The sequence below is a fragment of the Bos taurus genome, chromosome 6 (genome assembly GCF_002263795.3).
Source record: "Bos taurus isolate L1 Dominette 01449 registration number 42190680 breed Hereford chromosome 6, ARS-UCD2.0, whole genome shotgun sequence".
Classification (NCBI taxonomy): domain Eukaryota; kingdom Metazoa; phylum Chordata; class Mammalia; order Artiodactyla; family Bovidae; genus Bos; species Bos taurus.
The window spans coordinates 60,070,953-60,096,452 of record NC_037333.1 but is presented as its reverse complement, the minus strand read 5'-3'; the positions used below and the strand labels follow the sequence as shown (position 1 = coordinate 60,096,452).

Genomic DNA, 25,500 nt, shown 5'->3' with positions numbered 1-25,500 from the left:
CTTATCAGGATCTTGCTCGTCTGAGTTTTAGTTAATATTCCTGGAGGGGAAAGGGAGATTATGCTTTCCCTCTCTTGCAGGTGTGTTCCTCCCTTGAGGTGCTCTTGCTGTGATTTTCACATGGAGAAATGGTGTGTGTGTGTTCACGCGCCATATGCCTGGGTTTCTAGATAAGGAGGCAGAAGGAAGGAGAAGGTCTCGCCCACAAAGTTGCAGCTGGATGGGCGTGGGCAGCTCTCATCTGAGGACATTTTCCCGTTATAAGGGGATGCAGACGTGTGGGAGAAAAGACTAGCCAGGGATAAGGTTACCCAACTGCCTTTTGGTGCAGACAGACACCGAGCCACAAGGAGGGGATGCCGGGCTACCTCGCGTTGGGTCTTGACGTTCTGGCCCGCCTTGTCTCCTTGCCATCTTCTCGGATGATTAGGGGACTGTGAGTTCGAAAGGCCCCGAAGCCTCTGCCTGCAGGGGTCGCACTAGGAGCGCGGCCCGCCCCCTCCTCCTCGGCCCCCGCCCCCGGCCCCGCCTTTCTCGGGATCGGCCCCCGCCCGGTCAGGCCCCTCCAGCCTCTCCGCGCAGCCGCCGCCAAAGCCTGGAGAAGTGGAATCTCGCCGGCGCCGCTCCCTGCGCGGGACTGGCGGAGCGGCACTGGGCATGCTCAGTCGCCGGAGCCCGTCCTGGTCTCAAGTAGGAAGCTCGTGCGCTGCTCCCGCAGCTGATCCTGACGCTCCCGGCAGGGCGAGACTGGAGCAGAGCTGCCGGGCGCCGGAGCGGAGGCGAGCGCCGCGTACTGCCGGTGAGCACAGCTTTCTTCCTTGCTTTTACTCTGGATCCCGGGGCGGCCCGGGAGTGCTGGGGAGAGACTCGATCAGCCGCAGCGGCGTGGGGCTAGTGGCGGCGCGTAGCCCGGGCGGCTGCTCCTCTCCTCGCGGCCCCGAGGGCAGCGCGGCCACTGCCACTCGCCCAGCCGCAGCCACAGCTGCAGCAGCTGCCACAGCATCTGCAGCAGGCGTTCGCTGCGGAGTCTCGTGTGTCCCGCTCCCGTGCCGCAGGGCCGGGTGGCACGGCGATTGCGGGCTCACTCCTTGACTCCATCCCTTTGGCTTCTCGGCGCCCTCTTTCCCTCGGCAGCCGGGGCTTGGCAGGGCCTGAGGCGGGGGAGACAGGGTGGGAGGGGGTGCGCCGGGCGGTCTGCGGAGGGGAAAAAGCGAGGGTGGGAGCCGGCGGGGAAGAGCGCACACCCCCTTGCCTTGGCACCGGCCTCCGCTGTGCGGCTGGGCTCTCCCTCCACCAGCGGCAGCGCACTCCTGCCGGGAGTTGAAGACCGGGATGGATTCTAGGGGGTTCAGAGCCTAGCCGCTGGGAGATCAAAGGGGGAAAAGTTCATTTCCCTCTCGGAGGCAGGGAGCATTTTAACTAGAAAATGGCTGTGCGAAGGGGACCGAATCAGGGAAGCTGATCCTGAAATCCACTTTGCTGCCCGCCGGACAGAATGGAGGGTTGAACGCTAGAAATGACATTTGTGTGTTGAAAACATTGCTGGACGGAGGAGGGATGCGGAGTGCCATAGAAACAATCAAAGGTGATCTTGACATCGGCGAAGAGGTCTAGAACTGAGGGGTCGGGGCTAAGGGTCGAAGGACCGCAGGGCCTGAATTTAAAAAAAGCAAAAACCATTGAAGAAATCAGACAGAGTTGTGGCCGTTTTGTGGTTAAGTTCAGGGCAGTTTAGAGCCATGACTGTCCCAGACTGTTTTGGATGGATTGAGTGGTTGGGGAGGGCCAAACACTGAGAGGAGAATAAGGTCAGTGTCAGAAGCTCAGACAAGACTCGGCTCCGTTTTGATTAGAAGTCCCTCAGTCACTGGCTTTACATTGTGCCTGATGACTTAGGTAAAATACTCAAAGGATTCTCTTAAAATGATGCCAGCAATCATATCTGAATTCCAAGAAATGGGGAAACTTTGTGAGGTTGGCATTGGTTTGTTCTTTGTTTTAATATTTCACTGATTTAAAAAGCAAACAGTGGCATCCTGATCTGTTGTTCTGGATTGGGGGCTCTTAAGTCTTTGGTTTATTTTTCTTGTCATGAATTTATTTTTCACATCTTGTCCTCAAATGGCCATGATAATTAAGAGTGCATTCGGGTAGCTGGGCGTTCAGGAAGGCGGGTTTCTTTATGAAGCCACATTGTGGTGTTTTCAGTTTGTAGCTTGGAAGCAATATTTGTTGAGCAGTTGTTTATGGTAACTTGCAGAGTCCTAGAAATGGCAGTTTTGAAAGGGTGACATTTGTTAAGAGGATGAGGAGCCTCAGGGTTGGGGTGGGGGGCGTCTGGAATGCTGAGAGAACACAGGTGGCGGTAGAGTGCAGTGGGCTGGCAGTCAGAGCACCTGGGGATAACAGATGCAGATCTCAGTAGCTGTCCTTTGGTCATTGGCTAATTATATGACCTCGAAAAATCACTCAGGGACTCCATTGGCTGGGGTTGGTCTAGATATTTGCTCAGAGCGTTTGAGAAGAAATTCTAAAGTTAAGATCCTTTTCCAGGGAACTGGAAAGGAAAGAAATGTTTCTTTCATTCTCTCTTCAAAAGGATGTTAATACAGTTAACTAAGTAATTCACCTGCATGGAGCCAGCACAGTCCCATTTTCTGAAACTTTTGTAAAGTGCTAGTGGAAAAACGCAGGAGCTGAAGTTTAAAAGACTGACTTCTTACAGTTAACTGGAGTAATAAAAATCCTGACTACAAAATCATTTAAGAAAAATCGGCTAAATAGTGGAAGAATCCGCATGTACAAAGATAAAATATTTTAAAACTGTTACTCTTTTTATGTCATGTTTCAAAGTTTGATGACTTTTTTTTTTCCCTGCCACCAGAGAAACAACAAAAATCAATTTGTTTTTCTTTTTTTGTTACAGCAGGAATACTGGGAGGCTTGCCATTGTATTGGAACAGTATTATGTTGATTATCCTGATTTTAGGATATCTAAATTTGTCTCTTAAAAGAAATGGGATGTTGTCTGAATACCTTCTTCAGTTTTAAAATATTCAGCACCCTGATTTAGTATAGCCCCTTACACTTTTCATGGGCACAGGACAGACTTTTAGAAAAGTATTGTAAGAAGATATTACTGCTTATGAGGGCGATGCTTATTTTCCTCTCCCAAGTTAAGGAAAGTAGCATTTGTTCATTACTATGTGTCAAGTCTGATATTCAGACTCTTACACATCTTATACGTTGTTATCTCTGACATAAATGTCAGCTTCCCAAGAAAATCCCTCTGAGGAGGTGGACAGTTCATTGCTTGTAAAGCAGTAGAACTTCCGAGTTTTATTTTATATAAGACTATGTTTAACTGCTTTTATTATTCAATAAGCATTCTCTTGTAAGACATATTTGATTTGTTATTTGGAATTAGATTTGATTGGAACAGCATGTCTTCAGAATGATTTGAATGTTTTTAAGAAGCTTCTATTCAGATTTAAAAACTTTTTTTATGTTCATTTATTTTCAAAAGAGTTGTACTACTAACAAATGAATGTAAGGAAGATATGCCCAGATTACCCATTTTAATTTTACATGTTATTAGCGCATATTCTGGGGCTTCCCGGGTAGCTTAGCTAGTAAAGAATCCTCCTGCAATGCAGGAGACCCTGGTTCGATTCCTGGGTGGGGAAGTTCCCCTGGAGAAGGAATAGGCTACCCACTCCATTATTCTTGGTCTTCCCTGGTAGCTCAGGTGGTAAAGAATCTGCCCACAATGCAAGAGACCTGGGTTTGATCCCTGGGTTAGGAAGATCCCCTGGAGGAGGGCATGGTAACCCACTCCAGTATTCTTGCCTGGAGAATCCCATGGACAGAGGAATCTGGAGGCCTACGGTCCATGGAGTCACAAAGAGTCAGACACAACTGAGTGACTAAGCACAATGCATATTCTGCATGTTGTTACGTGTTGATGGTGTGAAGTAGTTTGTCAGAGTGACAGATGCTCCATAATAAATGTCTAGTGGGATTTCACAAAAAGACCACCAGCCAGGGAATCCCAAGACTTGCCTTCTGGGCCAGGGTTGTCTGCTACTTAAATTTACTGTGTGACCTTGGGAAACTCAGTTTTCCCATCTGTAAAATGATGGTGTTGCAGTAGAAGGCACCCTCATGGTGTCTTTTGAGCCTTCAGGTCCCAGTCCAGGGGCCTGTGATGCAACCATTTGAAAAGGAGGACTACAGGTGAAGCCTTAGATGAAGCTGATTTTGTTTCACTAAGTCTGGGCTGTCCTGCTTTATGGAATTGTTGTTCAGTTGCTAAGTTGTGTCCAACTTTTTGGGACCCCATGGACGGTAGCCTGTCGGGCTCCTCTGTCCATGAAATTCTCCAGGTAACTGTGGTGGGTAGCCATTCCCTTCTCCAGGGGATATTCCAAACCCAGGGATTGAACCCAGGTCCCCTGCATTGGCAGGAGGATTCTTTATCACTGAGCCACCAGGGAAGCCTACTGTGTGGAATGCCCTTCATTTTGTTGCCCATTTCTTACATCCCTTCTAGTTTTTGTTTGTCAAAGAATGATTGTCATAAAATTAACTCTGTGGGGCTGCAGTTGAGGTAGGAGAAAAGGTAATAATTAGATTTGGGTAGAGCACTTTAGGTATTTGAAATTGTTTTACAGCATCTTCTGAAGAGATTCTGCTCCAGGGCGTGCAGGTGGTCTAAGGAATAAGCCTCTTCAGGGGCTTTAGAGGAGACTATCCTGTGCCTTGGTTGCCAGGGCACCTATATGAACTTTGGGCAAACTTTTCCCATGTCCCTGCCTTGTCTCTTTAGCCTTTGATCAGAGTTGCAGCCCTCAGTCTCTGGAATAAACTGATCATTATCATTTCATGTTAGCACCATCACTGTACTGAGCAGATGCCCATGCTGTAGTACCAGGAATGATGGCTGTCCAAATGTACCTACATCAACTTTTTTTTTTTATAATCTGTGATGGGTCGAAGGAAACCTATCTAATTTGATGTTTGTAATGTACTTCGCTTTTAATATGCTCTCAAAACTCAGCCTCATTAACCTTTAAGTGAGGCAGGTGAAGAGAAGCCAGAGTTGCTGCTGCTGCTGTTGCTAAGTCACTTCAGTCGTGTCAGACTCTGTGTAACCCCATAGACGGCAGCCCCCCAGGCTCCCCCGTCCCTGGATTCTCCAGGCAAGAACACTGGAGTGGGTTGTCATTGCCTTCTCCAATGCATGAAAGTGAAAAGTGAAAGTGAAGTCGCTCAGTCGTGTCCAACTCTTAGCAACCCCATGGACTGCAGCCTACCAGGCTCCTCCATCCATGGGATTTTCCAGGCAAGAGTACTGGAATGGGGTGCCATTGCCTTCTCCAGATTTAAATAAGTGATAATAAGTAGATGGTAGATCTAGTGCTTCTGATCATAACTAGGCTCCAGGGCTGCTGGGCCTGTGGTAGGAGTAGGGCAGGAACTGCAAACACCAGATGAGAGCTGGAAGAGAGGCAGTACGGGGGGGGTAGAAAGTCAAGTCATCACAACTTGGCAAGAAGTAAGAAGCCTTGGTCTGTTTCAAGGTATGAGGGGGCATAGGGTGTAGAGTTACAGGAGTAACTCTACAGAGTTACATTCCCTCTCAACATAATCTCTTTTTCATAATATTTTACCTGGTCCTCTAAGTATTGAACAAATGCTAGGACAGGCATTATTTTTGTAATCAGGAAAAAGTCACAGCATATTATTTATTGGTATGTAAAATGTGTAGATTCATATGGACAGCCCTGGAAAGATAACATGGAAAAAATGAATGGTATGGAATATGAATTAAGGTTTTTCTTTATTGTTTGTTAATTATTTGGTAGTTGTTATAAATAAAGTGAACCATTCTGTCCTTTGCCGCTTGTGGAAGTCTTACAAAATTTTATCTGCTAGGTTATAACTAAAGTTTTTGAAGTGTAACTCTCTCGGAAAGTATGCTTCAGGAATGCTTGAAGTAGGAGGCAGAGCGGTTTTGTTTTGATTTTTCCTTTTCAAGTTGAGTAAAAAGAATGCACTTTTGGAACCGGGCTGGGAGAAGTATGCACTTAGGAGGATGAGGTTGGGGAGAACTTACAGAGCTCCATAGAGCGAAGGCAACACTGTTGTTGAAGAAGGAAGCCTTGGCATGACTGGTGGTATGGAATGTAGCGTTTCCCAAACTGCTGCCCTGTGAGTAAGAGTTTAGTTAGTGGAGTGTCTGCCGTATGCACGTCACAGCGTTAGGGCTGTTGTCTGTTGGTGAGGTTTCCACTCTCCTTATCCGAGTGATAATGATGACCATATAGTGAGTATTTTCCAAGTGTGTTCAACTGAGAAGATCTGTCCTTTTCTCTGAGATTATGCCATTCTGAACTGATGGGAATATTTTTATTTGGCAGCTTAATGGTCCATGAAATTGATAAGTCTGGGAATCTGGGCCTGAGATGTGGGGAGCTCTGCCCTCAGGATCGAGTTGACTAGTGGAGGCCAAGACACACTGGAGCTTGTGGGTGAGCTGATGGGGCCTTCCAGGAATGTGGAATCATTGGTACAGACTCAAGGTCCTAGGAGCTGAGAAGAAGTTAATTTCGAAAGTGCTCTGGGAATCAGCAAGTATTTTTGAATTATAGCCCAAGAATGACAAGGAAAGTGCCAAGATGAAAGATGAGGTTCTGAGAGAGCAGAAAGGACAAGTGACTGAAATGTGAATTTTAGCAGGCAGGGCCTCAGAATGACAGATTGTGGTGTTTGTTTTTTTGCATGCAGACTTCTTTCTGCCCAAATGGCATGCTCTAACAATTCAGGATTGGTGATTCTAGGAAATGCTGTTGGAGTTACAGCCGTAGAACTGGAAGTGGTGTTATAGCCGGCTTGGTTTGCACCTCTTCAGTATCATGCCCTCCACGTGAGCCTCGATGAATCGCTGGAGAAGGTTTATGGATAATTTGCTCATGGAATTGGGATTGTTCACCTTTAGTGTGAGTAGCTGACAGGAGGGTGGGAGGTGAGGAAAAAAACACAAATTACTTCTGAGTTTTAAATAGTGGCTTAAGAAAATAATTACTTTTCAGATAATACTTTAAAATCTGTACTTAGTAATATTTGGATCTCACTGGTCTGAATAATATATTACTGTGGAACTCTGTGCAAAGAGCTTGTTGTAGCTGTTACCCTATTTAATTCTTACAGAATACTGTAGTGCTCTTCCCATTTTAGAGATTAGGAAACTGAGGGCCTTTTCACTAAAGGCTGCGTGTGTATACATGCATGTGTTTAGTTGTGTCTGACTCTTTTGAAACCCAATGGACTGTAGTCTACCAGCTTCTTCTGTCCATGGGATTCTGTAGACAGGAATACTGGAGTGGGTTGCCATGTCCTTCTCCAGGGGAAATTCCCGATACAGGAATTGAACCCGTGTCTCTTGTGTCTCCTGCATTGGCAGGTGGATTCTTTACCACTAGCACCAGCTGGGAAGCCCAAAGGCAACATAGTGAGCAGTAATGCTTGCCTTGCAACTGCTGTCACCCCAGAGGAGTATGTGGGCTGCTGAGGAATGAGGAGGTGAAGAAGTAACATTTATCAAGGGTGAATTCTGCCTGGTGCTATATAGGAAACACTTCACTTCGTTTTTTGGGGTATCTTCTTTTTTCCCTTTTTATAGGTGAGTAAACCGGGTTCAGAAACTTTAAAGGACTTGCCCAGGCCCTAAACAAAGCCTGCATTATTTTTTCCACCACAACATGAAACTTTCCTAGATTCAGCCTTTGGGAAGAAGATGAAAATTTCACCTTTCATCCATTTATAGAATCCCGCTAACCTAAATCTGCATACTTAGTGATGGAGCCATTGCCTCCAGATGGTGGCCTCATGTGCGTTTCTTTCATCTGAACACACATTGAATAGTAGAAAAATCCAAATCTAATTTCTAAATATGTCTGAATCTAAGGGTTGCTGTGTTGAATCTCTCTGGGAAAACTCTGGTCAAGGATATTTCTGTTGTAAATAAAATGCCCCCGAATCTGATCAGTTGTCACATGTCAATCAGGGGCAGTGTTGGGGTGACAAGGCCTTTGATGACTGGAGGAACCTGAGGATTTCAGGGCCTTTCCAAGCAGCCCCAAAGCTGACTTGAGACTTCTGGCTGCTGGAGAGAGGGTGGTGGGTGTGCCTTCCTTCCTGGGAGCATCCTGCTTGCTGCTGGCTGATAGCTCTGTTCTTACCTTCTGATCTGCATCTGGTTTCCCAAGTAGACCTTTGTTTTGGGCAATAGAGTCAGTCAGTGGCCCTGCAGTATTGAGTATCTCTGTTTGCTTGGCAGACTGTGTATCAGCACAAGTTATAATATGAATAAGTAGAATTTCCTTAGTATGAGTTAGATTTCTTGAGTTCGTTCCCCAGTGAACAAATACAGCTGAAGTTCTGAACAGAACTGACGCATAGCCTGGACTTAAAGTGAACTGAGAGGGGTGTAGATACTTTGAAAAGCACTGATTCAACCTCAGATTTTGACCAGAACCTCTCATCCTCTCCGCTAACCAAACTTTATTTGTTTATACCTTTTCGAGATCCCTAGTGAAGACAGACATGCAATCATTTAGGGACACCCAGAAACCTTGGCTTTGTTTGTCCATGCCTTTGTTCAGCAAATGTTTATTGAATACAGACTTGGCGCCAGGTACAGTGCAAAGTGTTCAGGAAGACAGGAATGTCCTGGAGTGTCATTATAAGGTGCTTCAGTAGAGGCATTTGTGAGGCTCTGAGCGAGGGGAGAAGGGAGAACAGGAAGACCTTACAGGCTTTCTAGGAGCCATGGCAAAGGACTATAGTAAAACTCACTGCTACAGAAAGTCCTTCAGCTGTCTCCTTTTCCATTTTACGTTGGTTTAGTGGAAGTGTGGTAGCCTGCTTCTTCTATCCAACAGCTGGTGTTTGCTATTGCTTCTATAAAGGACCTAGAGATTTGGCCTTTCAAATCTCTATAGCTGTGGTTCTCGGTGGGGGACGGGGCCGGGGGGGGACGTTGGCAATACTCCTGGAGACATTTTTGATTGTCATGATTGTCAAAGCTGTATGACTGGCATCAAGTGGGTGGAGGCCAAGGATGCTGGTAAGTATCCTGCAGTGCGTGCTCAGGAGAGCCCTGTGGGGAGGCAGTTGAGGTTTGGTGGTTTGACTCTCAGCATCCCAGTACTGCTCTACGGTTCCATTACCGTATAATCTTGGACAGCACAGTTGGACCACAGACTTACACAGTGCCTCAGCTTCCCCAGAACATGGTTGTTATGAGGGTTTCATGAATATAATAAGGGCTTACAACAATACTTGGGGGAGTTCCCTCGTGGTCTAAGAGTTAGGATTCGGCGCTTTCACTGCCATGCCTGGGTTCAGTCCTTGGTTGGGAAACTGAGATCCTGCAAGATGCATGCTGAGGTCAAAACAAAACAACCCCCCCAAAACCCAAACCAACCAAACAAGAAAACAGCACTCAGTCTCTAGTAAGACCTTATAGCTGAGCTTGTGTGCCACCTGTCAGTATGCATGGAGTAAGAACTGGCCATTGTTGTTGTTTCTCTGCTTCCTTTTTGTCTGTGAGTTTTATTTTCCACTGTTTCCACTTCTTGATGCTAGGACTTTGCCTTTCATCCATTTTTTTCCCCCAGGGAGTTGAATTTCTGCCCTTCATGAACCTTCCCCCTAGAGGGCTGAGAAATATACTTACGACTTTCCTTAGCTCTGTCTGTTCTGGGAATGGTGAGAAAACGGGAAGCAGGTCAAGGGAGAAGTTGCATTGCTTCTGATTGTCACAGCTCCCTTCTCTATAAAATTCTGTGCAGGATTCAGAGGCAGGCGGTACTGCCTGCTCAGTAACTCTTCCCGCTACGCCCACCAGCTCCACCCCCAAGTTAGGTGCCTGCTGTTTCCAAAATACCCTGTAATTGGGTCACAACATTATCTGCCTGCTGGAAATCATTTCTAAAAATCAAAGCAAACATTCAGTCTGTCTCAGCGGGCTTTGAAATGTCTCTGTCCTGTACTTTGGGGCTTTGCAGAGTTATTCTGAAAACAAAGCAGACTTGTTGTCTCAATTAGGTGGCAGTCTGTCTGTGACCTGGAGCTTTGTCATATCAATATTTTCACTTGCAAGTGTGCTTCTGACTTCATGGTTGTTTCTGACTTTCGACAGGTAGGTGAGCTTGTGAACTCTGTGTGTGTGTGTTAGTTGCTCAGTCTTGTCTGACTCTTTGTGACCCCATGGACTGTAAGCCTACCAGGCTCCTCTGTCCATGGAATTCTCCAGGCAAGAATACTGGAGTGGGTAGCCTTCTCCAGGGGATCTTCCTAACCCAGGGATCTTCCTAACCCAGGTCTCCTGCATTGCAGGCAGATTCTTTATCATCTGAGCCACCAGGGAAGCCCTGTGGACTCTATGCAACAGATCAAAAACTGTTGAATTTTTATAAGGTGATTGACTTGTAGAGGTTTTCATTTAGTGTTTTGAATGGTATCAACAGACTAGAGAAAAATTAAGTTCAATTGATACAGCTTTCTAATTCCTTCCCCACGACACAGTCCTCTTTCCGCTGAGTAAGAGCAGTGGCCTCTCAGTGGCCTCCTGGCTTGTCCATTCATTCAGTTTGGCTTCTCAAGCACTGGGCGCTGTTCCAAATGATGCATGTGGAAACTGACCACGATGGCCACTGACTCTGACAGCTAAAGAATAGCTACATAAAATGTGATGTGTGCTCCTGGGAGAAGTGCTCAGTGCTTCCCTGACAAGCACCTGCCCTGCTGGGGTGTGAGGTGTGTGTCAGGCACCACCTCCCAGGAGAAGGGGTGCTCCATCTGTCCCACTGCACACCCGGTCCCTCCATCTGTGCAGCAGAGTAAGGCGTTCCTGATCCCCGGCTCCCACTCAGAGCCTGCTGTTTCTGAGGGTGTGTGTTACCATTGCTAGTCACCTCTCACCTAGGAATCTGCAACTCCTCCTCTGGCACTCCTCCTTGTTCTCAACACTGCCTCCAAGGTGATCTTTTGAAGTCTGCAGGTCTGGGCACGTTCATTCCTTTCCACAGGGGCTCCTCGTGGCCCTCAGGGTGAAGCCCTGGCCCCTTGGTGCCACACCTGCTCCACTTCATGGTCTCCTGTGCTCTCCATCTCATGCTCTGAGCTCAAGCCTCATGGTTTTTTATAGATGCCAGTTTTTCTCTGGCCCTTTATCCTGTTCCCATCGCCTGCAACCATCCTTACCGTCTGTCTGTTCTTTACCTGCTTGACTTTTGTAACCCTTTCAGGAAGTAGTTTAATCATCGTGCACCTCAGTGCGCGTCAGTAGCCTGCGGGCATGTTACAGCGCACAGGGCCGGCCCCACGGCAGGGCTTCTGATCCCGCAGGCCTGTGGTGCAGCCTGATGAAAGTCTGTACTTCTAACAGCTTCCCAGGAGATGCTGATTCTGCTGGTCTGGGGCCCACACTTGGAAGACCACTGGTGTACCCAGGACAGGGCAACTGGCTTTTCTGGCTCCCACAGTGAGCTCCTCACCCCCACTTACAGCCCACCATTGTTACCACACAGAATTGTATCCATTTACTTCCCTGGATCCTCTTCTGGTCTTCAAGTCCTTGAGGGACAGCACTGTGACTTCTCCATTTTCATGTTCCCGGTGTTTCAGAAGTCCTGGGTACTCAAGTAACATTTGTCAAAGAATGAGGATGTGAGTGAATAAGAGTGTTGTCATTGGTAAATATGCCCCAGGACATTTTCAGCAGCTAGTTGAGAGTTTATCCCCAGATATGATGGTATAGACTTACAGCATGATGTTAATGGGGTTGGTATGTGTTAATGTAAAAGCTGATTAACTTTTGTGATTTTTGTGTTTAATTCTAGAGAGGTCTTGGGAAGGGGCTCAGTTTAAACTCATTGTTGTTTCTAGAATGACTCAAAAGTACATTGTTTTCTTATCGTGGCTCAGAATGAAAACATGTGTCCACAGGAAATGGAGATATATTTAATTTTGCAACCACAGCATAAGCATGGCCTCTCTATTTGAACTAATAAATCATATTGAACTGAAATTAAATATAACCAGATGTTTCATCATTTCTCCAAGCCAGAGGGAGGGATAGCCAGAATACTTCACTTCCTCATTCATTCTGCAAATGTTTATTAAGCACTTACTGTGTGCCGGTGGGGCCTAAGGGTATGGCAATGATTAAAACATTCTCTGCTGCCTTTGCGGGGGGCTCTGTGAAATAATAGAGATGGGTAATGTGATGTAGAATCCTAGTGGGCTCCTATTGATCAAGTGGCCCTAATGGGTGACTACTAAGTCATGGTCATGGCAGGATCATGAGTGAAAATCGCTCAGTCATGTCTGACTCTTTGCGACCCCATGGATTATACAGTCCATGGAATTCTCCAGGCCAGAATACTGGAGTGGGTAGCCTATCCCTTCTCCAGGGGATCTTCCCGACCCAGGAATTGAACCCAGGTCTCCCACATTGCAGGTGGATTCTGTACCAGCTGTGCCACCAGGGAAGCCCTCGAATACTGGAGTGAGTAATCTATCCCTTCTCCAGGGGATCTTCCCAACCCAGGAATTGAACCTGGGTCTCCTGCATGGCAGGCAGATTCTTCACCAACTGAGCTATCAGGGTCAGAATCCTGGAGATGAGCAATTTCAGGCCAGGAGAATGGTGCAGAGAGCCTCACTTTAAAACATCTCTTTGGTGATGGAGGGTGGGGTGGGGAGGAGGAGAAGTAAGGAGTTCTGGATTAACAGAAAATAGATAAACACAATTTAGGAAACTATATTCAGTATCTTGTGATAACCTGCAGTGGAAAAGAATCTGAAAAAGAATACATATCTATGTAAACACTTTGCCATACACTTGAAACTAAATAAACCAATTAAAAAAAATAATCAAGGAATATATCCCCCCAACAATAAAAAGCTCTTCAAGGAGCCCTAATGCTCCTAACATCCAAAAACTATATTGATGTTGCCTTATTATTTTTTCTGCTCATTCAGGCCTCAGCTCTAGCTTGCCTTGGTTCCACAGCCTCTAAAGCAGTATTTCTCAAAGTGATTGGAAACCTGAATCATTGGAATAAACCATAAATCATTGTGAATAAAGGCTTCTGTGTTAAATTCAGAAACTTGTATGTACCTACTCATCAGCATACTCGAGAATTCCTGCTGAAAAGAAATTTGTTAGCTTTCTTTAACCCAGCACTTGCCTGTGGGTGCATTTGCACAGCCTCTTCTGAACAGGTGTTTCTTGGTGTGCACCTTAAACAGCCTGCTCTAAGGTTCTGCTTTGCATGCACCTGAAGGAATGTTTCATGTGAGGCAGATTTCTCTCTGCTTCCTTTCTACTCCCTGTTTCTCATCGCTCATCAACACTTCTCATCCTTGTAGAGGACTACAGGATGGCTTAGTGGTAACAAATCCGCCTGCCAATGCACAAGTCATATGTGCATGGGGAAGATCCCCTGGAGAAGGAAAGGCTACCCACGCCAGTATTCTGGCCTGGAGAATTTCATGGACTGTATAGTCCATGGGGTCACAAAGAGTTGGACAGGACTGAGCAACTTTCACGTTCACGCCAGTGCAGGAGACGCAGGAGACACGGGTTTGATCCCTGGGTCAGGAAGATCCCCTGAAGGAAGGGAAGTTAACCCACGCCAATGTTCTTACCTGGGAAATCTCATGAACAGAGAAGCATGGCTGGCTACAATTCATGAGGTCGCAGAGTTGGACATGATTGAGCACTCACACATGCAGGATCTTCAGTTGGGACAGGATTTCTTTTATTGATTTTCCTCATGCCTGATCAGTAGATCAGTCCCCCTGTCTTGGGTCCAGAGATAAATGGCATTTTGAGCCTGAGAGATTGTTGCTCGTTTGGTGCATTTAGGGGAGGAACTGGCTAATGGAGAGTGGTTTTTTACCTTCGTTGTTCAAATTACGACTTCATTCTGTTTTCTTTTGGGTATCGAGACGTTGTCCTAGAGGTCAGCTGACCTCAGGTGGGAGGAGAGAGAGGAGTGACCAGTTGGAGTTGCTAAGGCTGAGCATTTGGTATGAAAAAAAGAAATTTGGGGTCACGACTTGGTTAACCTTGACCTGGGTTTTTACTGACATGTTGGAATCTTAATTCCAACTTAAAAAAATACTGGCTTTTGGATTATTTTTCTGTTGAGGTATGTTTAGTTTTGGTCCTCCCTGAAGTCAGGGAAGATGGACTAGGTCCATCTTTTTGGAGAGTTTTATTCTCCAATCATGTTTATGGTTCTAGTTTGGCACAGAGGCCAGGAAAAGAACTAGGTGGGGCAAGCTCACTGAAAATTTTCATTAGAGGGAGAGCCCAGAGTGAGTCTTTTGAAAGGATATTAGTGTAGATAGCATAATTCAGAGTAAAAGAGCATTTGGTTCTGTTGCCAGGGGTGGGGAAAGGCCCCTGTCCCATGTTGCTGACTTTTCTATATTTGGGGAGACTCCCAGAGAGATGCAGTAATACTTCACTGAGAAGAGGGTTAAAAGAAGCTGCAGATGTAGATGAAAGAGCCCTTCCTCCCTCCAAGGAAAGGAGAAAGTTCCTTCCTCCCTCCAAGGAAGGAACCTCCTGGAACGTGAGGAGAATTAGGGCTGGGAGTCCCTGGGGATTCCTTTTAGTTCTGGGAATTGGTGCTTTTGGGTCCCCGGGGTCAGGGTGCTCTTTTCTTGGCACTGGTGCTTTCCCTAAACGGGATGGGAAATTGAGTGTGACCGGTCTCGTTGGATACCATTACTATGGTCAGGCTTCCCAGGTGGCGCTGGGAAGTGGTCAAGAATCCACCTGCCAATGTGGGAAAAGCAGGAGACGTAGGTTCGATCCTTGGGTCTGGAAGATCCCCTGGAGAAGGAAATGGCAATGTGCTCCAGTATTCTTGCCTGGAGAATCCCATGGACAGAGGAGCCTGGCAGGCTACAGTCCATGGAGTGGCAAAGAGCCAGACACCACTGAGCATCTGAGCACAATTTCTGTGGTCAGGATCTCCATGTCTTCAACCACTCATTATCCTAAAATTCAGGGAGAAGAAACTCCCACATTTGAATTAAATGGATTCCAATGCTTTGAGCAGAAAATGTATGAGCAGCGCTGCAACAGAAGTAAGGCTCACCACTCTTATTCATGAGACTCAGCAACTGGGTCAGTGTCATTTTCTAAAAATGTCTTTTTTTCCAGGACTTGAGGTTATTTGTACTAAAATAAATAAAGGAAGTCTTGCATTCCATCAACTTACGTATAATGGTCCCCCGATCAAAGCCATCTCCTGCTGACTTGAGTTTTATTTTAGCTTAAATCATTTTCCGTTACTGGTACTAGATCCTGCTGTTATGTATATATTTTACAAGCTGCAAGCAGAAATAAGAAGCAAAAATAAGATGTGGCATTTTATTGAATTTTGTCTTTTTTTCCTCTTTTGTTCTAAGAACATGTGGCTTGCAAGAAAAACCAATAAAAATAGACAATAGGGGAAAGTGTTGATTTGTAGCATTATTATCTTTATTTCTTGTAAAGGAAACAAGATTTTCATTAGATGCTGTTGTGCTGTTTTCCATTGAGAGAGAGAACAGTGGGATGGATGGCCCATTCAGAGTTTATATATCTTTTTGCTTAACATTTAAATGATTTTTTTATGAACATTTATAAAGGTGTTACTTTCTTTTTGCAGCACCAACTATTAAGCAGTGTGGTATTAGCATGCCCCAAACAGTTTCTTTCCATTGGAGAGCTCGGTGGATACATATTTTCATGAAATCACATTTGCTTTACCTTCAGTGTTGACCTTGAAAACTAGCTTTTGAAATGCTTAGAGATATATCTTTTTGATAGATGGTTAAATTAAAGACGGAGTATACCTAGTGTGATGCAGTTTTAAACATTTTATTTGCATAGAGTGAAAAATTTTGAGAGAATGAATAGAAACAAGTAGAGATTTCATAAAGTTGGGGGTGGCTTTGCTGGCTTACTCTTAATTCTTCCCTAGCCATTCTTAGTGTTCTTATATCCTTTTGTTGTTGTTCAGTCACTAAGTAACCTCTGACCCTGGAACCCCATGGACTACAGCAAACAGGCTTCCCTGTCCTTCACCATCTCCTGGAGTTTGCTCAAACTCATGTGCATGGAGTTGGTGATGCCATCCAACCATCTCATCCTCTGTTGCCGCCTTCTCCTCCTGCCCTCAATGTTTTCCAGCATCAGGGTCTTTTCCAATGAGTTGGCTCTTTGAATATATCCTTTTAACAATGAGTTAAAAGGGAAACGTAGTTCTTGTGTTCAGTTCATTTCAGTTCAGTCGCTCAGTCCTGTTCGATTCTTTGCGACCCCATGAATTGCAGCACGCCAGGCCTCCCTGTCCATCACCAACTCCCAGAGTTCACTCAAACTCACGTCCACTGAGTCGGTGATGCCATCCAGCCATCTCATCCTCTGTCGTCCCCTTCTCCTCCGGCCCCCAATCCCTCCCAGCATCAGAGTCTTTCCAATGAGTCAACTCTTTGCATGAGGTGGCCAAAGTACTGGAGTTTCAGCTTTAGCATCATCCTTCCAAAGAATACACAGTACTGGTCTCCTTTAGAATGGACCGATTGGATCTCCTTGCAGTCCAAGGGACTCTCAAGAGTCTTCAACACCACAGTTGAAAAGCAGCAATTCTTCAGTGTTCAGCTTTCTTCACAGTCCAACTCTCACATCCATACATGACCACTGGAAAAACCATAGCCTTGACTAGACGGACCTTTGTTGGCAAAGTAATGTCTCTGCTTTTCAATATGCTATCTAGGTTGGTCATAACTTTCCTTCCAAGGAGTAAGCGTCTTACTTAATTTCATGGCTGCAGTCACCATCTGCAGTGATTTTGGAGCCCAAAAAACTAAAGTCTGACACTGTTTCTACTGTTTCCCCATCTATTTGCCATGAAGTGATGGGACCAGATGCCATGATCTTCGTTTTCTGAATGTTGAGCTTTAAGCCAACTTTTTCACTCTCTTCTTTCACTTTCATCAAGAGGCTTTTGAGTTCCTCTTCACTTTCTGCCATAAGGGTGGTGTCATCTGCATATCTGAGGTTATTGATATTTCTCCTGGCAATCTTCATTCTAGCTTGTGCTTCTTCCAACCCAATGTTTCTCATGATGTATTCTGCATATACGTTAAATAAGTAGGGTGACAATATACAGCCTTGACATACTCCTTTTCCTATTTGGAACCAGTCTGTTGTTCCATGTCCAGTTCTAACTGTTGCTTCCTGACCTGCATACAGGTTTCTCAAGAGGCAGGTCAGGTGGTCTGGTATTCCCATCTCTTCTTGTGTATTCACTTTTAATTCATCTAAAGAGTGTGAATTTCAAGGATGTTTCTTCAAGGAGACCAAATGGGAACAAAGAGAGAACTGGCATCATGCTTAGTGAAATAAACTAGTCCAAAAGGACAGATATTGTATGAATGTCCTTATATGTGGTGCCTAGAGAAGTCAGATTCATAGAGACAAAGTGGAAGGTGGTTGCCAGGGCGTGGAGGGAAGGGATAATGGGGAGTTATTGTTGAATGGGTTCAGAGTATCAGGTGGGGAAGATGAAAAAGTTATGCAGATGCATGGTGGTGATGGTCACACAACAGTGTGAACATGCTTAGTTCCACAGAACTGTACCCTTAAAAATGGCTAAAATGATAAATCTTGTTATGTACATTTTACCACAGTTAAAAAGTGTAACAAAAAAGCAAGAGAACTGGTCCCATACACTCACCAGCCCAGGATACTGTGACCTAAGGAATTTTGGCTTGTTATCAGTTTGGAACCTGGGGGCCTGTTCTAGCATCTGTGTAGTATGCCACTGAGGCCGAGGCTTTGAGGGTTGGGAGGCAGTCAAGGACCCTGGCAGCTTGAGAGGGAATAGGTACCACTCACCTGAACCTCATCCCTAACTCCTGTGTTTTCAAAAGCTTTCTTCACTGTGAAACTAACGCTAACACAGACAGATTTGAAATAATCAGTTGGGTATGCCTTACATGGATCAGGGCTTCCCAGGTGGCGCTAGGGGTAAAGAACCTACCTACCAATGCAGGAGACTAAGAGACACAGGTTCAGTCTCTGGGTCAGAAAGATCCCCTGGAGGAGGGCACGGCAACACATTCCAGTATTCTTACCTGGAGGCTTCCATGAACAGAGGAGCCTGGAGGACTACAGTCCATAGTGAAGCAAAGAGTTGGACACGACTGAAGCGACTTAGCATGCACACACGTTATTTGGGTCATGTTTTTGGCCATGTATATTACTGACTTCTACTTTGGAGATGAAGTGATTTGATCAAAATTAATCTTCATTGGGGTGTCCTCAAAAACTGTGGTACCTTTCCCATTTATTTAATTGATTATGCCCTCATAGCCAAGTGACCAGCTGACCTAGCCCTTCTTTTGTCTTGACCATTTTGTTCTAAAGAGAGTGTGGAGTTTAGAGCTAGACAGAGCCAAGTTTCGATTTGGGCCCTGCCCTGGGGTTGCTGGATATAGGAGGTGCCCTGCCTGAGCCACAGTTTCTCTATCTATGAAATATCCAGAATGATAACTGCCTGGATGGGAGGGTTTACTGTGATCATGTGAAAATGTGTGCTATAAACTGATCAAGTTATTTACTTTCTTGATTTCTTCATGTTGAAATGCTTGGTAGGTGGACCAGGCATTTTAGATGAACTCCACATTTGTTACTATGCTATGGAAGATGGTCCTTAACCAAAAACTTACATACTGTTTAGGATTAAAATGTTTAAAAAATAATTCTTTAAAAAAAAGGCTGGTGGGGAGACATTCATAATTGGCAGTAGTAGGTTTTTAAAAATTTTAAGATTGTATTTAACTTCTTGGCTGCACTGGGTTTGACTGTGCTAGGTCCTCACTGCTTTGCCTGGGCTACTCTTGCTTGTGCTCAGGCTTCTCATTGGGTGGCTTCTCTGTTGCAGAGCACGGGCTCTAGGCACGCGGGCTCAGTAGTTGTGGCTCTTGGACTCTAGCGCACAGGCTTGATTGTTGTGGCTCATGGGCTTAATTGCTATGAGGCATGGGGAATCTTCCAGAATCAGGAATTGAACCCGTGTCTACTGCACTGGCAGGCCAGTTCTTATCCACTGCACCCCCAGGGAAGTCCTGTATTAATGCTTTGTGTTCAACTCCATGGTCTTGGTGTTGACTGTTATCTCCCCTGTCCCCTTTTAGTGTTTAAAGAGAATGTGGATGACAGTTCCCTAGTATGTTTGATGCCTTGTGTTATAGTTTGATAGATTTGGGAGACCTACAGATTGGCATTTGACCCTGGGTCAGTCTCTATCAGAAAAGGTTACATCCTTTTTCTTAGAGAAAGAAGAATCCTATAGAATTATAAGTGAAAGTGAGAGTGTTAGTTGCTCAGGTATGTCCAACTCTTTGCAACCCATGGACTGTAGCCTGCCAGGCTTCTCTGTACATGGAATTCTTCAGGCAAGATTACTAGAGTGGCTTGCCATTCCTTTCTCTCGGGGATCTTCCCAACCCTGGGATTGAACCCAGACCTCCTGCACTGAAGGGTCATTCTATACCATCTGAACCACCAGGGAAGCCCAGAGATTAATTAGGGTTAATGTTTATTGAGCATTTCCTGTGAGACAACTCATTTCCTATGAGTCACTGTGATGAATGCCTTACGTGGAGATCACTTGGCCCTGCTTCTCTATGAGGCAGCTACTGTTGTCATCTGCAAATACAGGTGGGGAAGCTGAGGCTCACCCAGGTTGTTCCAGGGCACACAGCTGGAGCAGGTGCTGGGACTGGGCTGAATGTAGATTATGAGGACGGAATGTGGCATGGGGAAGGCACTCAGTAAATGTGAATGCAAATGCTTGCATACACACACACACACACACACACACACACACAGAACTTGGCATGGGGAAGGCACTCAGTAAATGTGAATGCAGATGCAAATGCACACACACACACACACACCCCCTCAAATGAATATTTCCCTGAGACACAAGAGCTAGTAGATTGCAAAAATTAGGAAATTTCCCAGGAGAATGGAGAGAGTCTAAGGACCAACCAGTGTGAGAAAGCTTGTGTCAGAAACACAAACTGTTGTAATTGTAGCTGTTTTGCATTTTTTTTTCTAATTGCTGTTTTAAACAAAGAAAAATGTCTATCCTCTCTGTAGGGTGATATATGCTTTTAAAGGATGTAACTGGGGTTGAGATGTTTTTCCTTAGGAAAAAAGTCAGTTATTTCTCTAATCACTGAGCATTCTGTCCTGAGAATGCACTCAGTATAATTAGAGAGGATAAGCTCCAGCCTCCAGGGGTGAGCAACTGGCCGTCTTGAAATGTTCTGTAAATATATTAGTCTGAAAATTGCATTTTAATGTGGTGTACTAGCAAAATTGAATTTTATTTGCCAAATTATTCCATGTTAATAGTGGTCTTTTTCTACAGGAAGTCTGTTACTTTGTTTTTAAAAAAAATATAGGTCATTTGTTTCTTCCAAAATAATTGAACCATCCTCTGGAATAATCTATTACTACTTCCACTTCTGATTTGAGTTAGGATACTGATGGAATACAAAAAAGCAGATAGAATTTCACGTCAAGAATGTGACTTGAGAGAATATCATTTTGCCTGTGGTGTTTGCTTTGACTAACTTTGGCATCCTGTGCATGTGCATCCTGTTTTAAATGCTGTATTACTTTGCTAACAAAGGTTCGTCTAGTCAAGGCTATGGTTTTTCCTGTGGTCATGTATGGATGTGAGAGATGGACTGTGAAGAAGGCTGAGCGCCGAAGAATTGATGCTTTTGAACTGTGGTGTTGGAGAAGACTCTTGAGAGTCCCTTGGACTGCAAGGAGATCCAACCAGTCCATTCTGAAGATCAGCCCTGGGATTTCTTTGGAAGGAATGATGCTCAAGCTGAAACTCCAGTACTTTGGCCACCTCATGCGAAGAGTTGTCTCATTGGAAAAGACCCTGATGCTGGGAGGGATTGGGGGCAGGAGGAGAAGGGGACGACAGAGGATGAGATGGCTGGATGGCATCACTGACTCGATGGACGTGAGTCTGAGTGAACTCCGGGAGTTGGTGATGGACAGGGAGGCCTGGTGTGCTGCGATTCATGGGGTCACAAAGAGTCGGACACGACTGAGCGACTGATCTGATTGATATTTAAAATGAGTTAAGGCAGCTTTGTGGTCTTTTTGTCATCCAGGTGATGCTAGTAAAAATGTATTCATTTAATTAGTTATCAATGATGTCATCTAAGGAAACCATCTTGAAGAATAATTCTTGAGTGCTGAGCTGGTTAACAATTATTCTTGCCAGAGAATCTGTTTAAAGGACCAAAAAATTGTGAATTAGCCTGTTTTGGAAATTTCTAGTTGTTTCCTCAGCATACAGAGAAAATCAGGTTTCCATTGTGTGGTGATTAACAGATGAAAAAATCACAGTTGATGTAGGGTGAATGCACAAGTTTGACACTAGACCTCGGAAGGATATAGGGAAATTGTCAAGGGGTTAAATTTGAAATACATCCATTTACTTGCAAAAATTTTGTACTTCATTTACATGTTTCCTTGACCACTAATTTTTGTTGATGAAAATTTGAAGGCTGCATGTAATCTTAAACTGTTAGCTGTGGACCCCAAAGAATAAAAAGAAATGGACACTTAGGAGTTTTAAAAGAAAGTATAAATGATTATAAGTCACTATTATAGAATATTGTTTGGTGATTATCCATTGTAAAAATTCAGAAGTATTGCTTTGAAGGAAGAAAGGGTGGTGTATAGTAAACTGAGAATGTGAAAGTAAGCAGACTATAAGTATTTTGCTTTGAATTTTTCTAGTTTATTAACCGACTTCCATTCTAGGGAAATACTCTTGTATGATAAAGTTTCTAATTTACTCAAAATATGTTTACATTTTGATTGTGTTCTGTTTATCTTGTATGTAAAGAAATCCTTGAATATCAAACATTTAACCACTTCCTTCTGTATTCAGGGCTTCCCTGATAGCTCAGTTGGTAAAGAATCCACCTGCAATGCAGGAGACCCTGGGTCTGATTCCTGGGTCAGGAAGATCTGCTGGAGAAGGGAAAGGCTACCCACTCCAGTATTCTTGGGCTTCCCTTGTGGCTCAGCTGGTAAAGAATCTGCCTGCAATGTGGGAGACCTGGGTTCGATCCCTGGGTTAGGAAGATTCCCTGGAGAAGGGAAAGGCTACTCACTCCAGTATTCTGGCCTGGAGAGTTCCATGGACTGTAGAGAGTCCATGGGGTCATGAAGAGTCGGATACTACTGAGTAACTTTCACTTTCATTTACTGTTATTCAGGGGTTTGCTGGTGGTAAAGAATCCACCTGCAATGCAGGATACCTGGGTTTGATCCCTGGGCATCTTCCTCTGGAGGAGGGCATGGCAACCCACTGCAGTATTCTTGGAGAATCCCAAGGACAGAGGAGCCTGGTGGGCTATAGTCCATAGGATCACAAAGACTCAGACACGATTGAAGTGACTCAGCATGTTCGCACTCTGTATTCATAAGTGATTTGAGAACTAATAAATCTTGTTCCAATCAAGAGAATTAACTGGCTGTAAAAACGGAGTCATTTCCTTGCATCTCTGGAGTCGGTTCCGTATAGTCTCTTTGCCTCCCACCTCCCAGCCAATAAGTCTTAAGCTCCGGTAGTTGTGAATGTGACCTTATTTGAAAAGTGGTCTTTGAAGATGTCATTAAGATGAGGTCAGATTGGAGCAAGGTGGGCCCTTAATCCACTGTAACTGATGTTCTTATCAGAAGAGAAATTTGGACACAGAGAGGGAGACTATCACGTGAAGACAGAGATACACAGACACAGAAAAAAGAAGACTACATGAAGATGAAGGCAGAGATTAGAGTTTCACTGGGACTACTGGAAGCTGGGGGGGCTTCCCCGGTGGCTCAATAGTAAAGAATCCACCTGTAATGCAGGAGACCTGGGTTTGATCCCTAGGTTGGGAAGATCCCCTGGAGAAAGGCATGGCAACCCACTCAAGTAGTCTTGCCTGAAGAATCCCATGGACAGAGCCTGATGGGTTACAGTCCATAGGGTCACAAAGAGTCAAACACAACTGAAGCAACTGAGTACTGGACGCTGGAGGAGGCTAGGAAGGATCCTTTCCTAGATGCTTAGGAGGGAGCATGGTCCTGCCAATATCTTGATAACAGAATTCAAGCCTCTGGAACTGTGAGAGAATATGTTTCTGTTAAGTCAAATAATTTGTGTTTGTTCCAGTATCCATAGGAAATGACAGGTCTTTAGAGTCAGACTGCTTGAGTTTGAATCCTGGTTTCACAGTCTAATGTGATCCTGAACCTCAAGTTATTGAAACTTGTCGTGCCTCAGTTTCCTCATCTGTAAAGTAGGGCTAAAAAGGATACCTTCCTCTTATAGTCATTAAAAAAAATGTGTATTTGTCTTCTTTTTGGTTGCGTTGAGTCTTCGTTGCTACCTGGGCTTCCTCTAGCTGTGGCGAGTGGGGGCGCTCTCCAGTTGTGGTGCTTGGTGCTTCTCCTTGTGGCGGCTTCTCTTGTCGTGGAGCTCAGGCTCTAGGGCGCGTGGGCTCAGTAGGTGCGGCACATGGGCTCAGTAGTTGTGGTGCATGGGCTTAGTTGATCTGTGGCATGTGGAATCTTCCTGGATCAGGGCTTGACTTCGTGTTTCCTACATTGCGTGGATTCTTATCAATACAGGTGGATTCTTATCCACTGTACTACCAGGGAAGTCCTCACATAGCCATTTTGAAGATAAAATATGTGTTTAGTACTTTGACCAGTTCCTGGTGCTATTACATGTAAAAAATTCAGTCATTCTAAGGCGCTCAAACCAGTCAACTCTAAAGGAAGTCAACCCTGAATATTCACTGGAAGGACTGATGCTGAAGCTGAAGTTCCAGTACATTGGCGACCTGATGCGAAGAGCTGACTGATTGCTAAAGACCCTGATGCTGGGAAAGATTGAGGGCAGGAGGAGAAGGGGGTGACAGAGAAAGAGATGGTTGGATAGCATCACCAACTCAATGGACATGAGTCTGAGCAAACCTCAGGAGATGGTGAAGGACAGGGAAGCCTGGCGTGCTGCAGTCCATGAGGTTGCAAAGTGTCGGACACGACTAAATGACTGAACAACAACAGTATTCATGTATATATAGCAACTAAACAACAACAACAAAACTATATGGAAATGATTTTTTGACCATTCAACTAATATATACTGAGCTTTTTTAATAGCAAACTTCATTCGAGATAGTGTTCAGCCTGAACATAAATCCTTCAGGCGATCATTAATATGAAGAAGAGAAGTAGATTCTGTGTGGCATCTTTTTGGGCAAGAACTATCTCTGACCCTTCCTCTGGACCTTGGGGAGTCCAATACAGGACCTGTGTCCTGGGGAGGCAGTGAGCATGAAGCCACACTGCCTCGGGTCAAGTTCTGATTCTTACTAGCTTTGACCTTGGGCAGTAATAGAATCTTTAACATTGTTTCCAAAATGTTGACAGTAATTGTACGTTTGTCGCTCGGGTTATGGTCAGAATTAAGTGGCTTCCCAGGTAGCGCGAGTGATAAAGAACCCACCTGCCCGTTCAGGAGATCTAAGAGATGCAGGTTCTATCCCTGGGTTGGGAAGATTCCCTGGAGGAGGGCATGGCAACCCACTCCCATTCCTGGAGAAGCCCATGGACAGAGGAGCCTGGAGGGCTACAGTCTATACATAGGGTTGTAAAAGAGTCAGACATGACTGAAGCAACTTAGCATGCAAGGTTTAAGTGAATTAAAATACTCGAAGTGCCTGGAATAGTAAGCATGTAATAAATGTTGTTGTGTTATTAAATAAACCTCGAAAGTTTTCAAATTTGTAAATTAATTAATTAATTCATTCATTCTTTTGATATTAAGTGTGGAGAATTTAGATATGAATCAGATGCAACCCCTTTTCACTTAATAGTTAAGTCAGGAAAGATTAATTCATTTACATTTTAATAAAATAGTATATAAATAAGGCAAAGGGTGATAGAAAGAGCACGATTAATTCTCAGGGTTTCAGGTTTTAGAGGTTGAATTGGAGTTTTCTAGGCAACAAACAGAGAAGGCAATGGCACCCCACTCCAGTACTCTTGCCTGGAAAATCCCATGGATGGAGGAGCCTGGTAGGCTGCAGTCCATGGGGTTGCTGAGGGTCGGACATGACTGAGCGGCTTCACTTTCACGCATTGGAGAAGGAAATGGCAACCCACTCCAGCTGCTACCACTAAGTCACTTTAGTCGTGTCTGACTCTGTGCGACCCCATAGACGGCAGCCCACCAGGCTCCGTCGTCCCTGGGATTCTCCAGGCAAGAACACTGGAGTGGGTTGCCAGCAGGCAACAAAGGAAAGAAATAACATTAG

The 25,500-nt window shown here is 44.9% G+C and overlaps 1 protein-coding gene across 17 annotated transcripts in view; it reads left to right on the top strand.

The window, feature by feature from the left end:
• The first annotated feature begins 673 nt into the window (after positions 1-673).
• APBB2 (amyloid beta precursor protein binding family B member 2) overlaps positions 674-25,500 on the top strand; it is a 384,026-nt gene continuing 359,199 nt past the window's right edge. For 16 of the 17 annotated variants that reach the window (XM_059887472.1, XM_059887475.1, XM_059887478.1 and 13 more), the window contains exon 1: positions 717-799. The gene's annotated coding sequence lies outside the window, so the exon portion shown is untranslated. 17 annotated transcript variants of the gene reach the window in all.